Source organism: Eptatretus burgeri, chromosome 4 (assembly GCF_056783735.1).
Source record: "Eptatretus burgeri isolate ZD-2024b chromosome 4, Ebu_testis_v1, whole genome shotgun sequence".
In the NCBI taxonomy this organism is placed as follows: Eukaryota; Metazoa; Chordata; class Myxini; order Myxiniformes; family Myxinidae; genus Eptatretus; species Eptatretus burgeri.
The window spans coordinates 87,749,180-87,766,619 of record NC_140964.1 but is presented as its reverse complement, the minus strand read 5'-3'; the positions used below and the strand labels follow the sequence as shown (position 1 = coordinate 87,766,619).

General features: G+C 43.5%; 1 protein-coding gene across 5 annotated transcripts in view; it reads left to right on the top strand.

Annotated features, from left to right (window-relative positions):
- Positions 1-17,440, top strand: part of LOC147028620 (uncharacterized) — a 118,708-nt gene that overhangs the window by 30,928 nt on the left and 70,340 nt on the right. The gene's annotated exons all lie outside the window — the stretch shown is intronic.

Genomic DNA, 17,440 nt, shown 5'->3' with positions numbered 1-17,440 from the left:
ACAGTCACACTCACACTCACACTCACACTCACACTCACACTCACTGTCACTCACATACACACTCACTCACACACTCACTGACACTCACTCACACACTCATACTAACACACTCACACACTCACTTTCACACTCACTGTCACTCACACACACACACTCACACTCACACTCACACACTCACACTCACACACTCACACTCACACACTCACACTCACACACTCACTGACACTCACTCACTGACACTCACTCACACACTCATACTAACACACTCACACACTCACTTTCATACTCACTGTCACTCACACACACACACTCACACTCACACTCACACTCACACTCACACACTCACACACTCACACTCACACACTCACACTCACACTCACTCACACTCACACTCACACTCACTGTCGCTCACATACACACTCACTCACACACTCACTGACACTCACTCACACACTCATACTAACACACTCACACACTCACTTTCACACTCTCTGTCACTCACACACACACTCACTCACATTCACTGTCACTCATACACACTCACTCACATTCACTGTCACTCACACACACACTCACTCACATTCACTGTCACTCACACACACACACTCACTCACATTCACTGTCACTCACACGCGCACACTCACTCAAATTCACTGTCACTCACTCACACACACACACTCACTCACATTCACTGTCACTCACACACACACACACTCACTCACATTCACTGTCACTCACATACACACTCACTCACTGACACTCACTCACTCACACACTCACTGACACACACTCACACACTCACTTTCACACTCACTGTCACTCACACACTCATGCACTCACATACACACTCACTCACACTCACTGACACTCACTCACTCACACACTCACACTCACACTCACACACTCTCTTACTCAGTAAGTACTTACAAAAGATATTTTATTTGAAGTTATAACCTTAACTTATAAACAATTGACCGATTTCCCAAGTACCCGGATCATCAGCTCTGGGCACCGTTTTTCATTGAGGTTTCGATCCTTTCAGCCCAGAACCTCTCCAAACGGCGGATCCACAACCCCAGTCGCCGGTCCACATCAGTAGATTACTGAACATCAATGAACTTACTACCTCAAAGTTGTGTCCAGACAGTCAGTCAACACAGCAATGCAATATCCTTATACAAACTTATTAATTATTACTTTTATTTAAAATATTATTACATATGAATAACTTAAATCATACATCACTTTATATGTATGATTATTGTCTTCCCCCATCCAATGTTTTGGATATGGACACCCAGCAGGATTAAAAACAAAACCTGTCAAAGGGCGGAGGAGCTCCTTGTGAGCCAACGGCCATCCATATCTCGTGCCCAACTGTGTCTGCGGACGTCCTCCTGCAGTTGGGTTACTTTCATTAGGAGGTTGGTGGCAGGATTTGCACTCCGGCCACCGTAAAACCCTTCATTCCGCAAAACGCAAAAACGCAAAAAAATCTGAAAACCCACTCTGTGGGAGTACCTCCTGGGCAGCTTCCCTTCGCAGGGCAGCTCACCAGATGACGGAATTGGGGCAAAGCCTTCTTTGATGATACCAATCTTTGATGATAGGAGGGAAACCACGGGGTAACATCCCTGGGTCAGATTGCGAGAGAGTGTGTCGGAGTGGTGCTGAGGTGTCGTCCACCAGACGGCGGTCTCCTTGGGTTAACCTGAGGCGGTCCCTTCGGGTGGGTGCCTGGAATGTCCTATCCCTAAGAGAGGATGATCACCTGTCTCTGTTATCATCTGAGCTCAAGCGTTTGGACATCGGGATTGCAGCTCTCTCTGAGGTTCGGAGACCGGATTGCGGCGAGATAATGGTGGGTGGTTACACCTACTATTGGTCTGGTCGCTCTGATGGTTACCATACCCAAGGAGTTGCTGTAGCTGTGTCCAATAAGCTGACCCCAATGATAATTGAGGTAACACCGGTCAACGAGCGTATTATGAGATTAAGGATTCGTCACTCCTTAGGTGTCATTTCCGTGGTCTCTGTTTATGCTCCGACTGAGGCGAGTGATCTCACCGTGAAGGATGCATTCTACGCCACGCTCGAGTCTGTGGTTGATCAGTGCCCCAGATGAGATACACTTCTAGTCTTGGATTTCAATGCATCGACTGGAACTGATAGGGATGGTTATGAGGTGTGTGTTGGTCCCCATGGGTCAGGAACTATGAACCAGAATAGCACTAAGTTCCTTGACTTTGCAAGAAGTCATGGACTTAGGGTGGCTGGTTCATGGTTTCAGCGCCCACAAGCTCATCGCTGGACTTGGTATTCCAACGCTGGCGGTGTGGCAAAGGAGATTGACCATGTCCTCATTGACGGTCGTTGGAGGATGATCCAGAACTGCAGGGTCTACCGGAGTGCTCAGTTCCTCAATACTGACCACAGGCTTGTTGTAGCAACTCCAAAGCTGCACCTTAAATCCTGGAGAATGGTACCATCCCAGCCTAGGCTGGATGTTGGCAAGCTCAGGGATGAGAGAGTAGCTGAGGAGTTTGCGGACAGGCTGAGTGGACACTTGGGGGGTCTGGGTGCTTTGGGGGGTCCTGAAGAGTTGTGGAGTGCCTTCAAGACCACCGTCCTTGATGTTGCCGGTGGATGTCTTGGAGCTCACCACAGGGCAAAGAAGAATTTTGTCTCTCAAGGGACACTGGATACCATTGACCAGAGTCGCAGGGCCGGGCTGAATGGCAGAGCTGAGCTGTTCAGGGAGCTGAGGCATAAAACTGTACGTGCACTGAGGGTGGACAAGGGGGCCTATGTGCGAGGAATCTGTGAGGGGGTAGAGCATCACCTGTGGACAGGTGATTCTCGTCCCGCTTACAGGGGAATTCGCGCATTGCGTTCATCCAAGCCCATCCCTCGGAGCACTGCAGTTCGAGCAGAGAGTGGTAGGCTCTTGACAGAGGAGTCTGAAGTGAAGGCCCGCTGGGCCGGTTACTTTGAGCGGTTGTACCAGGCTGATCCCCCAACTGTCGAGTTGGACGTCAGGGGTGTTACAATCCCTGTTGCTGACCCTCGAATCAACTGTGGTCCACCTTCGCTTGTGGAAACACGGGCTGCGGTGAACCAGTTGAAACGGGGCAAAGCTCCAGGGATCTGTGGCATCCATGCCGAACTTCTCAAGGCTGGTGGAAATGCTGCACTCGTGTCGTTGCATGCAGTTTTGTGCTCTGCCTGGAACACAGGCATCATCCCAACTGACTGGAAGAGGGGCCTTGTTGTCCCTCTCTGGAAAGGGAAGGGTGATCGCCAAGACTGCAACAACTACCGAGGGGTGACGCTGCTCTCAGTGCCGGGCAAGGTCTTTGCTCGGATAATTCTTGATAGGGTTCGCCACCATCTGCTTGAGCACCAGCGTCCAGAGCAGTCAGGCTTTACACCAAAGAGGTCAACGATTGACCGTATCCTTGCCCTTCGTGTCCTCACCGAACGCAGATGAGAGTTTCGGCAGGGGCTGCTTGCAGCCTATGTTGATCTCTGTAAAGCGTTCGATTCAGTGAATCGGGACGTCCTCTGGAGGATTCTTGGTCTTCGTGGGGTGCCACCAAAACTGATCGATCTGATGTCTGAACTCTACTCTGGTACTGAGAGTGCTGTGAAGTGTGGTGGTACCATCTCTGACTTATTTCCAGTTGTTACTGGAGTTCGTCAGGGATGTGTACTTGCCCCCACACTTTTCAGCACTTGTATGGACTGGATTTTAGGGAGGATGGCGGAGAGATCAAGCTGCGGTGCATCGTTTGGGAATGTCAAGATCTCGGACCTTGACTTTGCAGACGATGCAGTCATCTTTGCGGAGACTTTAGACATCCTTTTGGGGGCCCTCGAGGTGCTGAATGAGGAGTCGGAGCCGCTGGGATTACGGGTTTCTTGGGTCAAAACTAAGATCCAGGCTTTCAATGACATCTTGGATGCTGCTGTCCTGTCTGTGTCTGTTTGTGGTGAGGATGTTGAGGTCATGGAGAGATTCACTTACCTTGTCAGTGATATTCATGTCTCTGCTGGCTGCGAGTCAGAGGTCAATAGACGTCTGGGTCGGGCCTGGGGAGTCATGGATTCACTGGATCATGGGGTGTGGCGCTGCCGGTACCTGTGCGGGAGGACGAAAGTCCGAGTCTTCAGGTCCTTGGTACTTCCAGTCTTGCTCTATGGATGCGAGACTTGGACTCTGACCAAGGATCTGAGATGGAGACTTAATTCCTTTGGTACCAGGTTTCTTCGGAGAATCCTTGGCTATCGCTGGTCGGATTTTGTGTCCAACGAGCGGTTGCTGAGAGAAACTCGGATGATATTTGTTACCTGCATAGTCCTTGAGCATCAGTTGCGGCTGTATGGACATGTGGCTCGTTTTCCTGACGCTGATCCTGCTCACCAGATTCTCTCAGCGAGGGAGTCCCATGAGTGGAGGAAGCCAGTGGGCCGACCACATGCCTCGTGGTTGCAGCAGGTTGGCCATCATCTCAAGGAGATGGGGATGGGCCTGGCATTTGCCTGGGGGGATGGCCAGACGGAGGCCCCTGGAGTACCGGCGAAAAGTGGACGCAGCGACGCACTGTTCTGGCACATGCTCCCATACCTGACCTGACCTGACTTTATATGATAATATATTAAGCAATAAACACTTTACCTTGTAAACGTGTCCATTACACAGCACCTCCATCAAACCATAGACTCAAACTGGCATTCAAATATACAAACTATCATAAACAATCGATTTTAACAAGCTGCACTGTGTATCCTAGCAACCACCAATAAATATTATTTCAATGTTTTTGTTACTTCTGCCACTAAAGGTGAGGGCAGTTATGTTTTCACCCCTTTCTGTCTGTTTGTTAATTGCTGGAATCCTTTGAATTTCGGCAATTATGTTGATCGGTTGTGTGTGTCATTCTGTGTGTCTGTCTGTCTGTCTGTTTGTTTGTGTGTTTGTTTACTCTGTAGCAGCCACACCGTTTCAGCGATCATGACCAAACTGGGTGCAGATGTCGGCCATGGTCCAACTTAGACACTTGTCGTTTTTGGTGAATCTAGGTCAAAAGTCAAGGTCAATGAAAAACCAAAATTCTTATTTTCGCAATAGCGTCCGCTAAAATGGTCGTATCGACTTCAAACCAAATCCAAAATGTGCATCTTCCAATTCTGCATCCAACCATCTGTCTCGTTGGGGGTGTCACACCAACACCCTTCTTAGCGGTCAGGGGTCGAATGTCAGGAGAGTCGGGTCAAAAATCTCAAATTGCGATTAAAAACGCCATTTCGAGTCCGATTGACTTCCAAGTTATGATCATGACCAAACTAAGTGCTATAACTCATTAAACAGTAGCACTGTCGACTTATAAGAACCAAATTGATTTCCAGGTTTTGTTTTTTTCAAAGATCATGGAGCTATGACAAAGTTATTCCGGAAATTCCTTGCTCAACGAGCAAGTTCATTTGTTTGTTTGTGTGCAGGATATCTCAAAAAGTTGTGGACTGATCCGGATGAAATTTTGTGGACAGGTTCGGTGTGTGACAAGGACGAACTGATTAGATGTGGTGAAGATCCAGATCCGGATCAGGCGACAAGGATTTTTTTTTTTAAGTGATTCTTCACCATTGAGAGATGGGGCCAAAAATGATACATAACACGATATCTCAAAAAGTTGTGTACAGATTTGGATGAAACTTGGTGGACACGTTGGGTGTGTGGCAAGGAAGAATTGATTCAATTTTGGTGAAGACCCGAATCTGGATCTGGATATGAGGGTCATTTAACTTTTAAAGTGATTCTTCACCATTGAGAGATCGGGCCAAAAACGATATAGTACTGTATAGCATGATATTTCAAAAACGTATTGCGCCCGATATGTTCTTGTGGATCAGGCAATACATGGTGGAGGTATGTGTTCTACCGAGTGCCCTTCTTGGATGTAGTTCATAAATTTTATTTGGTTATTTATTATCTAAATACCTCCTTTATTTAATAATCTTTAAATATATGTTGTGTGTGTGTGTGTGTGTGTATATATGTATATATATATATATATATATATATATATATATATATATATATATATATATATATATATATATATATATATATATATATACATACACACACACACACACACACACACACACACACACACACACACGTTTCACTAATAATATTAATGAAATATTTTATCTCACTAAAATAATTAATTCATGATTATGCAATCAGAACTTGTTTACATGAAAACCAACCAAACTAATAAAACGTGATGATGGAGTTAAATGACAATCTTACAACACCTGATCAAACAATCAGCCAAATTAGTCTAGAAGCCAAAATATGTAGCGAGCCTAGAAAATAGGTTCGCTGCTGATTTCATGTTAGAATGGTGCAACTGGTGTTTTTGAAGAGTCCAGGCATGACCAAGTCTAGTTCCACTTGTTGCCAAGTCTGCATCTGAATATTATGGCCGCCATGACAGTAATCAAAATGGCCGCCATCAGATTTAGTCTTTTTCTTACTGCAAATTGTACTAGCCAGAAATTTGTCATGATTGTGAAATACTATGTAATCTGATACGAGGAACACTATTTTGTGCTTTATTTTTGTACTGGATCACAACTTTTCACATAATTGACAACTTAAAGATGTGAAATGTGAAATGTGAAATGTGAAAAAATGTGAAAAAGAAAATGTTTAGCACTATTGATGGAGATGGGTTTACAGTCAGTCAAAGGTTATTTCAACAGCTGTCAGATTCTTTCTAACACAAAATTACGTTGCTTTGCAGAAGAGAAAAGTGTTGTGAGAACACCCAAGTACAATTTTCAGAGCTATTGATCGGCTTATACACTGAACGGGTTCCTACAAAGGGCTTTGCATCCACATGCTTTCGCGCAAGGCAGTCCATTCCGTGTACATTTGCACCGTCGAGTTGAGCATGACCCACGGCATTTGCATGTCGTCAGTTCTACACAGTAAGCAGTAATAGGCTGTGCAGTCATGAGTCGCGGCTGAAATGTCTCGTTGCCATCTTTGACGACCTGTTCCCACCCACAGTTCTCAGGTGCAGGTAGATGTGGTTCAGATTCCAAGGCTCTTCTCCACACAAAAGTCTGGTAGTGCACTCGCTTGATGTGTAGAATCAGAGCATCGCGAGTTGGAGGCAGATTCTCAATAGCTTTGGTCAGACTGAGAAACAGATCACATCTTACTCGCTGAATTGAGTTATCTTGGCCATGAGGGTCATAAAGCCTGCAGACAAATGACTCAGCATCTGCAATCACACTCTCATCAGGAATTTCCTCTTTGCCTAGGTTATTCAACAGGTGGGAGTTGTTTTGAAAGACAGCCCATGCAGAGCGCTTCGCAATTCCAGCAAACTGGCTTGTGCTGTCTGAACCTGTCACTGCATGAAATGCCAGAAGTGACTCCCTCTGCGAATCTGGGATATTGATGGAGTCAATGGGAATGTAGTGTTGCTTTTTGAGTGTCCCTGTATTCATCCAGAGAAAGGGACTGAGATGCAGCTGAAAGGCAACAAGGAGAATGTGGACATCAGTGTCCTGAAGCCACATGAATAATGTCTTGGCAGATGCTCAGAACTTTGTTCTGGGTATCTGTCTCATCCGCTTCTTCATTGTCCATCTTGTCAGTGCGGTCACCACCACAAAGAAGCTTTACAAGCACGTACAGAGTTTCAGGTACAATTCGCTCTGCATTTTCTGTGTTCAGTCCACCGATAATGCTATGCCCTGGAGAGTGTTTTACGTCACTGTAAATCTTTATGCCCACTCTGAAGATCCAGCTAAGGATTTCGTTCTCATGATGAGGCAGACTGCACTGGGCCAATTCATCTCTTCAGAACTTTCACCTTCTTCAGATAAATCATTCACGGCGGTTCTCATGGCAAACTCTGTCACAGTTGAGGACGCAACTATGAGGGGTTTTGTGACATCCAATGGCTGCACGAATGTCACCTTGTCACTACCAAAGTGAACCTCCACTTTCTGCTTGAAATTTAGCTTTTGTAGGCTCCAGCCTCAATTCCAAAATCATTCAATAACAGCATGCTGTAGTGTTCCCAGATGTTTTTCAGGGTAAACACATGTCCCTTCTGCAGCTCTTTCTCAAGCTGGTTCATCACATTTCTGAAACAGATGCTTTCAGGAGACTGGTTTTTCTCTCCACTCTCCTTTTTATACTTTCTGCGAAAAGAAACATAACACTTGAGGTGATATTTACCTTCAGCTGCCATCAAGTCTGAAACACCTGCAAACCTGTGACGCATGGTGGGGTCAAATTGGGCCAAACTAAGCATCCTGGATGATGTGTGATTAAATTCAACATTTGTCAGGACACCAGCTTTTCCAGGAATGTCAGTCTGGCAGAAAGCGCATTTTGACCAATCCATAGCGCTGTGCGCGGATCTTAGTGACTTTGGGACATGGTATTTCTCTGAGGAACCTGATGTTGTGGGTATCTCTTCTGCGTAAGTCACAGATTGTGGCTGAATCCTTGACTTCAGTCTGTCTAATTTTTTGTGCGTGAGTAAAGTCACTATAGCAGAATTTGTGCCATTGAATCTTTTCGACATGCTCCGGTGCAGAATATTTTCTGATTCTTGAGAATGAGTCAACATATTTAGCGTCATTATATTTCTCTCTTTCTTTGCAACATTCAGCTGCAGTTTTCACACCAACGATTGTAGTCTTTCGAAGTGGCGTTGACTTGCTAGTTTTTGAACTGTCCTGGCAAATAAAGCATTTATTCCAGTCTACATGCTCTTCTTCTTCTCGATCCCTTGAACCCCCTGTGAGAAATCTTGCGGCTTTCATTTTTCAGTTAGTCCTGGGTAACAGAAAAACACACAGTTATGTAGTTTAGGTTCATTTTATAGCAAAGTTGTAAAATTCATTGATTGTGGTTTGTATAATCAGACATTCTAATTCGAGCCTGAACATTTCTTTAAAAATAATATTGTGAAAAACAAGTCATATTATTTTTAGAAAATGGATGGAGCAATGTTTTTTTCTATACTCCCATCAGCTCAGGCATGCTCAAAAACATGGAAATGGACCCTAATTTTGTAATTTCATGTCAATTTGCGGCTGAAATATGACGAAAAGTGTATTTAATGGCGACCATTTTGTAAACTGTCATGGCGGCCATACTATCCATATCCAGAGTTGGCAACAAGTTGATTCACATTTCTGTGTGTCTGGACAGTCAATTTACACCTGTTGCACTATTCTAACACGGAATCAACAGGGTCGTACACTATTCTGCATTGGGCCTCCTGACTAAATATCCTCTGTTTAACATGCTGGAAAAAAAAAAAAACATCTCAGCACGTTCCACAAAATCATCCTTCACTGAACAAATTCTTGCAAATCTAAGTTGCTGAGATGAAAAGATGTTGCAACTCATTTTAATTGGTACATTGCTACCTGGAAAGGTGTACAAGACAACAGGGAAACTGAAATCTTCAACTTTATGATACACACTCGTACTGAAACCGCTCTGTCCAACTGTAACCAACACATCCAGATGTGCAGCAAATGTACAATCATTACCACTCCTGTTTGCAATCAGGCTTTCTGGATAAATCTTGTGAAGCGACCTATCAAAAAAAATTAGAGTTAACCACACAAATATCAGCTATATATTGACATGTATGAGATAACATTTTAGCTAATCCGAACTTTTTCTCCTTCATCAGTTTCTGCATAATTTTTTTTTTTAATATGTTTTATATACAATGTCAAGGCTCATATAAGAGCTAATGCACAATGTATAACAAGGGGAGCAGGACACAATAGGGGTGGGAGAGAGAAGCACAAAACAGTGGGGAATAGACACATGAGTAGATCTGTGGAAGGGAGAGGGATGGGGCAGGGTACACGGGGTAAACAAGATGGACGCTACAGGGACTTTCAGGAAGGAAAGAAGGGAATATGAAGGAGGTGGGTTTGGGGTGGATTAACGGGGGAATAAAAGATGATGGTTTTGGATGGGGCAAGACAAGGGAGGGTGGTGAACAGCTATTTTGAAGACCTGGAGGGAAGAGTGGGATTGAAGAGTGTTTGGGAGTTTGTTCCAAAGCTGGGAAAAAAGAGGAATGAAAGGGTGAAGGTGAGCAGTGATTTTTGATTTTGGTAGTTTAATCAGAAAGGGATTGCTGGGTGGGGGGGGGGTGAGGCCAGAGAGGAGACAGTAAAAGACACCAACCTGCCTGCTGTGAGAGAGAGAGAGCCAAAGACTCAGCTTCATTGTGGGAGATACCAATGATCCTAAATGCTTTGGTTTCCACAGCGTGAAGCTGAGAAAGGTGAGAGGCAGGAGCACCAACCCAGAGGGGAGAGCACGACTCCATCAGGCCATGAAAGAAAGCGTTGTTGGAGGTCAGGAGCTCAGATCTACGAAGGAAAGACTTTGCACAATGGAAGATGCCCAATCGACGACTGGCGTTGGAGGCCAGCTTGGAGATGTGGCTTTCCCAGGAAAGATCATGACAGATAGTGAGACCGAGAAGCTTGAATGAAAGGACTTCTTCCAGAGGATTGTTGAGGGGGGGAGGGGGGTTCCACACAGTCCTTTCGGAGAGTCATAGTGAGAGTGTGAGATTTGTCCAGATTGAAAGACATGTTCCACGTGTTGGACCAGTTTGTGATTTTACCCAGATCTGCAGTGAGCAAAGAAGCTGCTGCTTGCCGGTCTGAGGGATGACAGAGGGTGGAGTCATCAGCAAAGAGATAAAGAGGATTTTCCAGAGAGTCGGAGAGATCATTGATGAAAACCAGAAAAAGAACAGGGCCCAGAGCGCTATCTTGAGGAACTCCAGCCTGGACAGGAAGAGGGGATGAAAGAACTCCATTTAGGGCCACATGTTGACTGCGACAGGAGAGGAAGTCTGCGATCCATGAGTGGAGATGGCCTTGAATACCATAGGAAGAGTTTGGTGAGCAGGGCAGGGTGCCAGACAGTGTCAAGAGCACGTGATATGTCCAGGGATACGGCTCTGATTTCATGTCCGGCATTGAGGACCTCCATCCATTGTTGGAAGAGCAGAAGCAGCATATCCAGGGTCGAGTGACCTGGTCTGAAACCAAATTTATGATCGGAAATCAGGTCATTGGCATAGAGGAAGGATTTAATGTCTGAAGCGGTGATGGAAGCCATCACCTTGCTGATGATTGGGAGAAGGCTGATTGATCTGTAGTTGCAAGGATCTGTTTTTGCACCTTTTTTATGCAGGGCAGTAATGTTTGCTAATTTCCAAGCAGATGGCAGATGACCTTGAGCAAATGAGAGGGTGAATAGAACAGAGAGAGGGTGAGCAAGAGCAGAGGAGCATGTTTTTAGGACACGTGGGCTGATGCTGTCTGGACCGGTTGCAGAATCTGAGTCAAGGTTTGACAGCAAACTCTCCACCTTGTCAGGAGAAAAGGACACAGAGTCCAGGGACAGTTGGGTGCGATTGGGTAACGTGGGTACAGAAAGTGATGGGTTTTGGACACAATATTTCGATGCAAACACCGAGTTTAGACATTCGGCCTTTTCACGTGCTCTATCAGCAGTGCTGCCATTTGAGATAAGGGAGAGGATGGAGGAGGAACATCCACCAGAAACAGATTTGATTAGATGCCACCAGGATTTGGAGGAGGGAGAGAGGTTTGAAAGTTCAGACTTGAGCTTAGAAAGAGTTGGTTCAATCCTGCATCAGTTTAACATTAAAGTGAATAATCAACATTGAAGACCAAGATGACCCAAAAGACCCCTGTGGAGCCTTTAATACTGTGTGTGTGTGTGTGTGTGTGTGTGTGTGTGTGTGTGTGTGTGTGTGTGTGTGTGTGTGTGTGTGTGTGTGTGTGTGTGTGTGTGTGTGTGTGTGTGTGTGTGTGTGTGTGTGTGTGTGTGTGTGTGTGTGTGTGTGTGTGTGTTAGTTATACTTTTTGTGTCTAAATTACGTACGTCTGGTCATTAATTACGCACTATCAGATTGTAACTTTAGACTCTTATGACCCAGGTGACCCAAAGGACCCTAAACACTCTGAAGACCAAGAAGACCCCAAAGATCCTGATGACCCAAAAGACCCCAAAGACCCTGAGGACCCAAAAGATCCACATGACCCAAAAGTTCCCGAGGACCCAAAAGACCTAAAAGACCCTGAGGACCCAAAATTTCCAGAGTACCCAAAAGACTCCTAGACCCAAAGAAGCCACAACACCCCGATGACCTTGAAGACCCTTTAAGACTCAACTATAAATTGATGTGGTGTGTGCACACATGCATGACCTTTTTTGTGTCTATTAGAGCGTTCTGATGTGGAATGTGATACACCAAAATGATTGTCATGACCTGATTTGATTCAGCTAATTAACTACAAAAAAAAAAATCCATCAGAATTTACATGTTTTTTAACACATGCCATATTAAGGTATATGAAGCAGCTTAAACGTCCTTCCACCACGGCATGGCATTCCAATTACAAAACTAGAAGGACACTCAGTAGTGTGCATACCTCCGCCATGCAATGCCTGATCCACGAGAACATATCGGGGCCCAATACATTTTTGAAATATCATGGATTACAGTACTATATCGTTTTTGGCCCTATCTCTCAATGGTGAAGACTCAGTTTAATTATGAAATAATTATTGTATCCAGATCCAGATGAGGATCTTCACCTAAATCGAATCACTTTGTCCTTGCCACACACCCAACCTGTCCACTAAGTTTCATCTGAATCCGTCCACAACTTTTTTGAGATATCTTGCTATACATTAGTTTATCCCTATCTCTCAATGGTGAAGAATCGCTTTAAAATTCTTGTCGGCGAATCTGGATCCGGATCTTCACCAAAATCTAATCGGTTCGTCCTTGTGACAACTTTTTGAGATATCCTTTGCACAAGCAGACAAACAAAAAAGATGTCATGCAGAGCACGACACTTGCAAAATCCAAAAAACTAATTTGACTTCAAACATAACTGGCTAGTTGAATTCAGTGACCTGAAATATAAATCCTCTTGAAATTTCAAGTCAATCGGATGAAAATTGAGGATTTTAGAAATACCTCCTTGGTTGTTGCTGTTGGGCCTATGTTGACCTGTTGGTCGATGTTGATCTCAAAATTAATTGGTTGGTTGAATTCAGTGACCTGAAATATAAATCCTCTTCAAATTTCAAGTCAATCGGATGAAAATTGAGAATTTTGGAAATCTCACCTAAGTTGTTGACCTTTGGCCTATGTTGACTTTTTGACCTTTTGACCTCAAAAACAAGCTTCTTCCTTATGACAAACTCTACCATGTGGTGAAGTTTCGTGAAGATCGGTTTGAAATTGTGACCTGCAGTCGTCAGACAAACAAACAGACAGACAGACAGACAGTAACAAAATCGACTAACAGATGTACTTGAAAAATCTTCGATTTTGTAAGTAACAAATGAACAGAGAGGGCTGAAAACATAACCTCCTTCACCTTTGGTAGCGGAGGTAATAAATAACAAAAACAATAACATTGTAACAAAGCATATATTATTTGATACTAATAATATTTTCAACAATCATTAGAATAGTATCATCTGGTAATAATAATAACGAACATATAATCCTCACGCTGGCCCCCAGCACATCTGGGCTTCGTGAAATGCAAGCTAATGCTCGGATATGCTCGGTACAGCAGGCGGATATGCAACAAGGCTGTGAAATTTGGTCCAACGGACCAACGGGCTCACTCGTGCTACAAGGGTGTGAAGACCAATGAAAATTTGGTTCATTGGACCAACGGGCCCACTACAATCTCGATATCAAAACAAAAAGCATAGTTCTTGAAGCGGTGTGACTATATTCCTATTTATGACGTCCTGTTTGAACGTCGGTTACCGACTACACGTATGCCAATCGATTACATACTATTGGAATGTAACTTTTGACGCTTTCGACTGCTGAGACCCTTTTAAGACCCCCAAGACCCGAACGATGCCAAAGACCCTGACGATCCAAAAAACCCAGAAGACCCCAAAAAAACCTTTAAGACCATTTAGCCCCCTTTTACCTTTAGGACTATTTTGACACTTGACACCTTTAGTTCCCTTCACCATTTAGACCTTTTATACCCTTTAGACATTTACAGTCCTTCAAGTCCCTTTAGACCCCTTAGACCTTAACACCATTCAGACCCCTTACACCATTAAGACAGATTAGACAGCTTTGACCCTTGACCATTTAAAGCTTTAGACCGCTTGGACCATTTTATATTACAAATAAATATAATATCACCAATATTACAAATAATTTTGTACAAAAGAAATGTTTTGTATTATGGTTGGTGCAAATCATGACAACACAGCAAATCTGTAACGTTAATTTCTGTGACGACGTGTGGAGAGGCGAGCTTAGCGAGCCGATCCTCATCGATATACAATGGATACAATAAATACGGGCCGACACAAAAGTGGTTTGGAAATATTATTCAACCAATTATATAACCTGACTTCAATAAAGTGGGAAATATAAATTAATTATCTCATAATTGCTACCTCAAATTGAGAGCTTCATCACATAATGCCGGATATGATTTTATGTTGACCATTTCACAGGGAATCGCTGGGTTCTTAGATCCGATGAAACCCATCATTTAATTAATAATTTACAAACTTTCCTTCATTCCCACTACTGTGTACTATAATTAATGGACCTTTAATAGAGAATGTAAATACATGTAATCGTGAAAAAGGCAAGGAGACCGAGTTAATCATGTAGAACTAGTGGATTCGAGTTCAGCCTTTACACAGAGTTTTCATGTAAAAACACATAGGTTCTCCAAGCTCGGTTGCCTGGAATGGTGATGGCGGACATGTTTTCTAATGTGGCCATCTGATTTGTACGCGCTGAATGTAAAGCCGTGCAGTCTAGTTGGTGAATGTAAGTCTTTGGGTGTGGGCAACACTCCCGTGTTCATTTATGTCATTACGTCATTACTGCGATTGTGATTGGGTAAATTGTTCCCACAGTAGTTTATTTTATGAGGGAGGGTGTTATTCCCCGTGGCAATGGTATTCCAGGGAATCGCCCTGAGTGGCTTGGAGGGAGACACAAAATAAAACCATGGCGTTATACTTGTTATCATAGATTCTCTTTTCGAATGCGTGCAATGATTAGTTCACAAATCGATTACAATGGCTTGTAATATTATACTCGTACATATGAAAATTGTTGACTTCTACCATTCATGCTGAAATTGGTCAAAAATCACCCTCAACCTAAACAATGCCAAGTTGGTCCAATGATTACTCCATTTTGGGGCTGGAAGTCATTTATTTACATCAAGATATGTCAAACCGTTCAGCTGCAGGAACTACTTTTAGAATTGTTTTTGTTTTGCCAGATTTCGATCAAATTATTTGAAACTTTATGAGAACACAAATTTCTTCAATTTCTATATTTAACAAGTTTTAGGTTAAATTGATGTCCTTGGTATGGTTCCATACGAATAGCGAGTGCTAATGTAAAGAGCAGGTGTTTTGGTCACCGTTGGTTGTCCCTCTACGAACGAATGAACAAACATGATGTATATATTTTTTGTAGATTTTCGACAGTGTTGGAATCTTTTTGCTGAGATTATACCGGCTGAACTTGAGGTCATTAATGTGATATAAATCCAAATCAAATCGAAGCCTCAACATGTTGATTTCAAAATCAACCCTCAATTATAATTGGTGTGAGTAAACATTTCAGATGCAAGTATATTTCTCCAAGAACTTAAGACCCGTTGCTTCTCGGTCTCGGCATGCCTGTGTGCCTGCATGCGCGTGTCCGTCTGTCTACACTTGTCCTGGAGCAGATACCACGAATCAAGCAATCACAGTACCCCCTACACAATCGGCAGTGCAGCATGCACGTTTGTGTGCAGCATAGCAATACACGCATGTACATGCAGCAGATAATGTGATGCACATATATGCACGAGGAGAGTTTGTTTCCTGGCATTGTCCGTTCCTAATGTGTACCCCAGACAGTTTGATCAAAAGGAGGAAGAGAGGAGGAGGGGTAGGGTGAGAATTTTTTTCTTTTGATCTTTCCCTTAGTGTGTTGTTGTACAGTATATTATTCTTGAGAAAAATGCCAGTGGCATAGAAAAGGCTACTTTATATGGTATGTGCCATGTGGTAAACTATAGAAAGAAGGGACATTCCATGGCGTCCAGAAAATGCTAGACAATAGAAGATAAGGCACATTCAAAAAATCTCATGTGCATGCTGTACTACCTTTGAGTTCTTAGGAGGGACCAGGAAATGCTCGATAAAAGTTCATATAAAGGAGCATCAATTTTTTAAACAAATTAATCACACAGATGCACATTATCTTGTGTATTTTCGTTTTCAAGGTGCACAAAAACGTTACATACTGACAGCTTTTAACCTGTGTATGTACTGTAGGGTGCCCCTTTATATGAACTGTTCCAGAGCATTACTTGGTTCCTCCGAAGAACACAAAGGTAGTTCAGCATGCACACAAGATTTTTTGAATGTCCCTTCTTTTCTTCTGTTTGGTATTTTCCACAAGCCATGGAATGCCCCTTCTTTGCTATTGTTTGGTATTTTCTACAAGCCATGGAATGTCCCTTCTTTTCTATTGTTTGATATTTTCCACAAGCCATGGAATGTCCCTTATTTTCTATTGTTTGGTCTTTTCTACAAGTTATGGAATGAATGTCCCTTCTTTTCTATCATTTGGTATTTTCCACAAGCTATGGAATGTCCCTTCTTTTCTATTGTTTGGTATTTTCCACAAGCTATGGAATGTCCCTTCTTTTCTATTGTTTGGTATTTTCCACAAGCCATGGAATGTCCCTTCTTTTCTATTGTTTGCTATTTTCTACAAGCTATGGAATGAATGTCCCTTCTTTGCTATTGTTTGGTATTTTCTACAGTTATAGAATGTCCCTTCTTTTCTATTGTTTGGTATTTTCTACAAGCCATGGAATGTCCATTCTTTTCTATTGTTTGGTATTTTCCACAAGCCATGGAATGTCCCTTCTTTTCTATTGTTTGGTATTTTCCACAAGCTATGGAATGTCCCTTTTTTATTTTTTTATTTTTTTTTGTATACCTTGGTCGAGGCTCGTATGAGAGCTAACACACAACTCACAGCAAGGAGGCATGGGCCAAGAGGGGCAGGAGTGGAAGGGACAAGACAGTGGGGAACAGACACATTAGGTGAATTGTGGAAGGGAGAGGGATGGGGATGGGACGGGGAACATGGCGAAGAGAAGATGGACATTACAGGGACTTTCAGGAAGGAAAGCAGGAGAAATGAAGGAAGTGGGCTTGGGTGGATAATTATCGGGGGTAGAAAAGATCGAGGATTTGGGTGGGGGAAGATAAGAGGTGGTGGTGAACAGCTGTTTT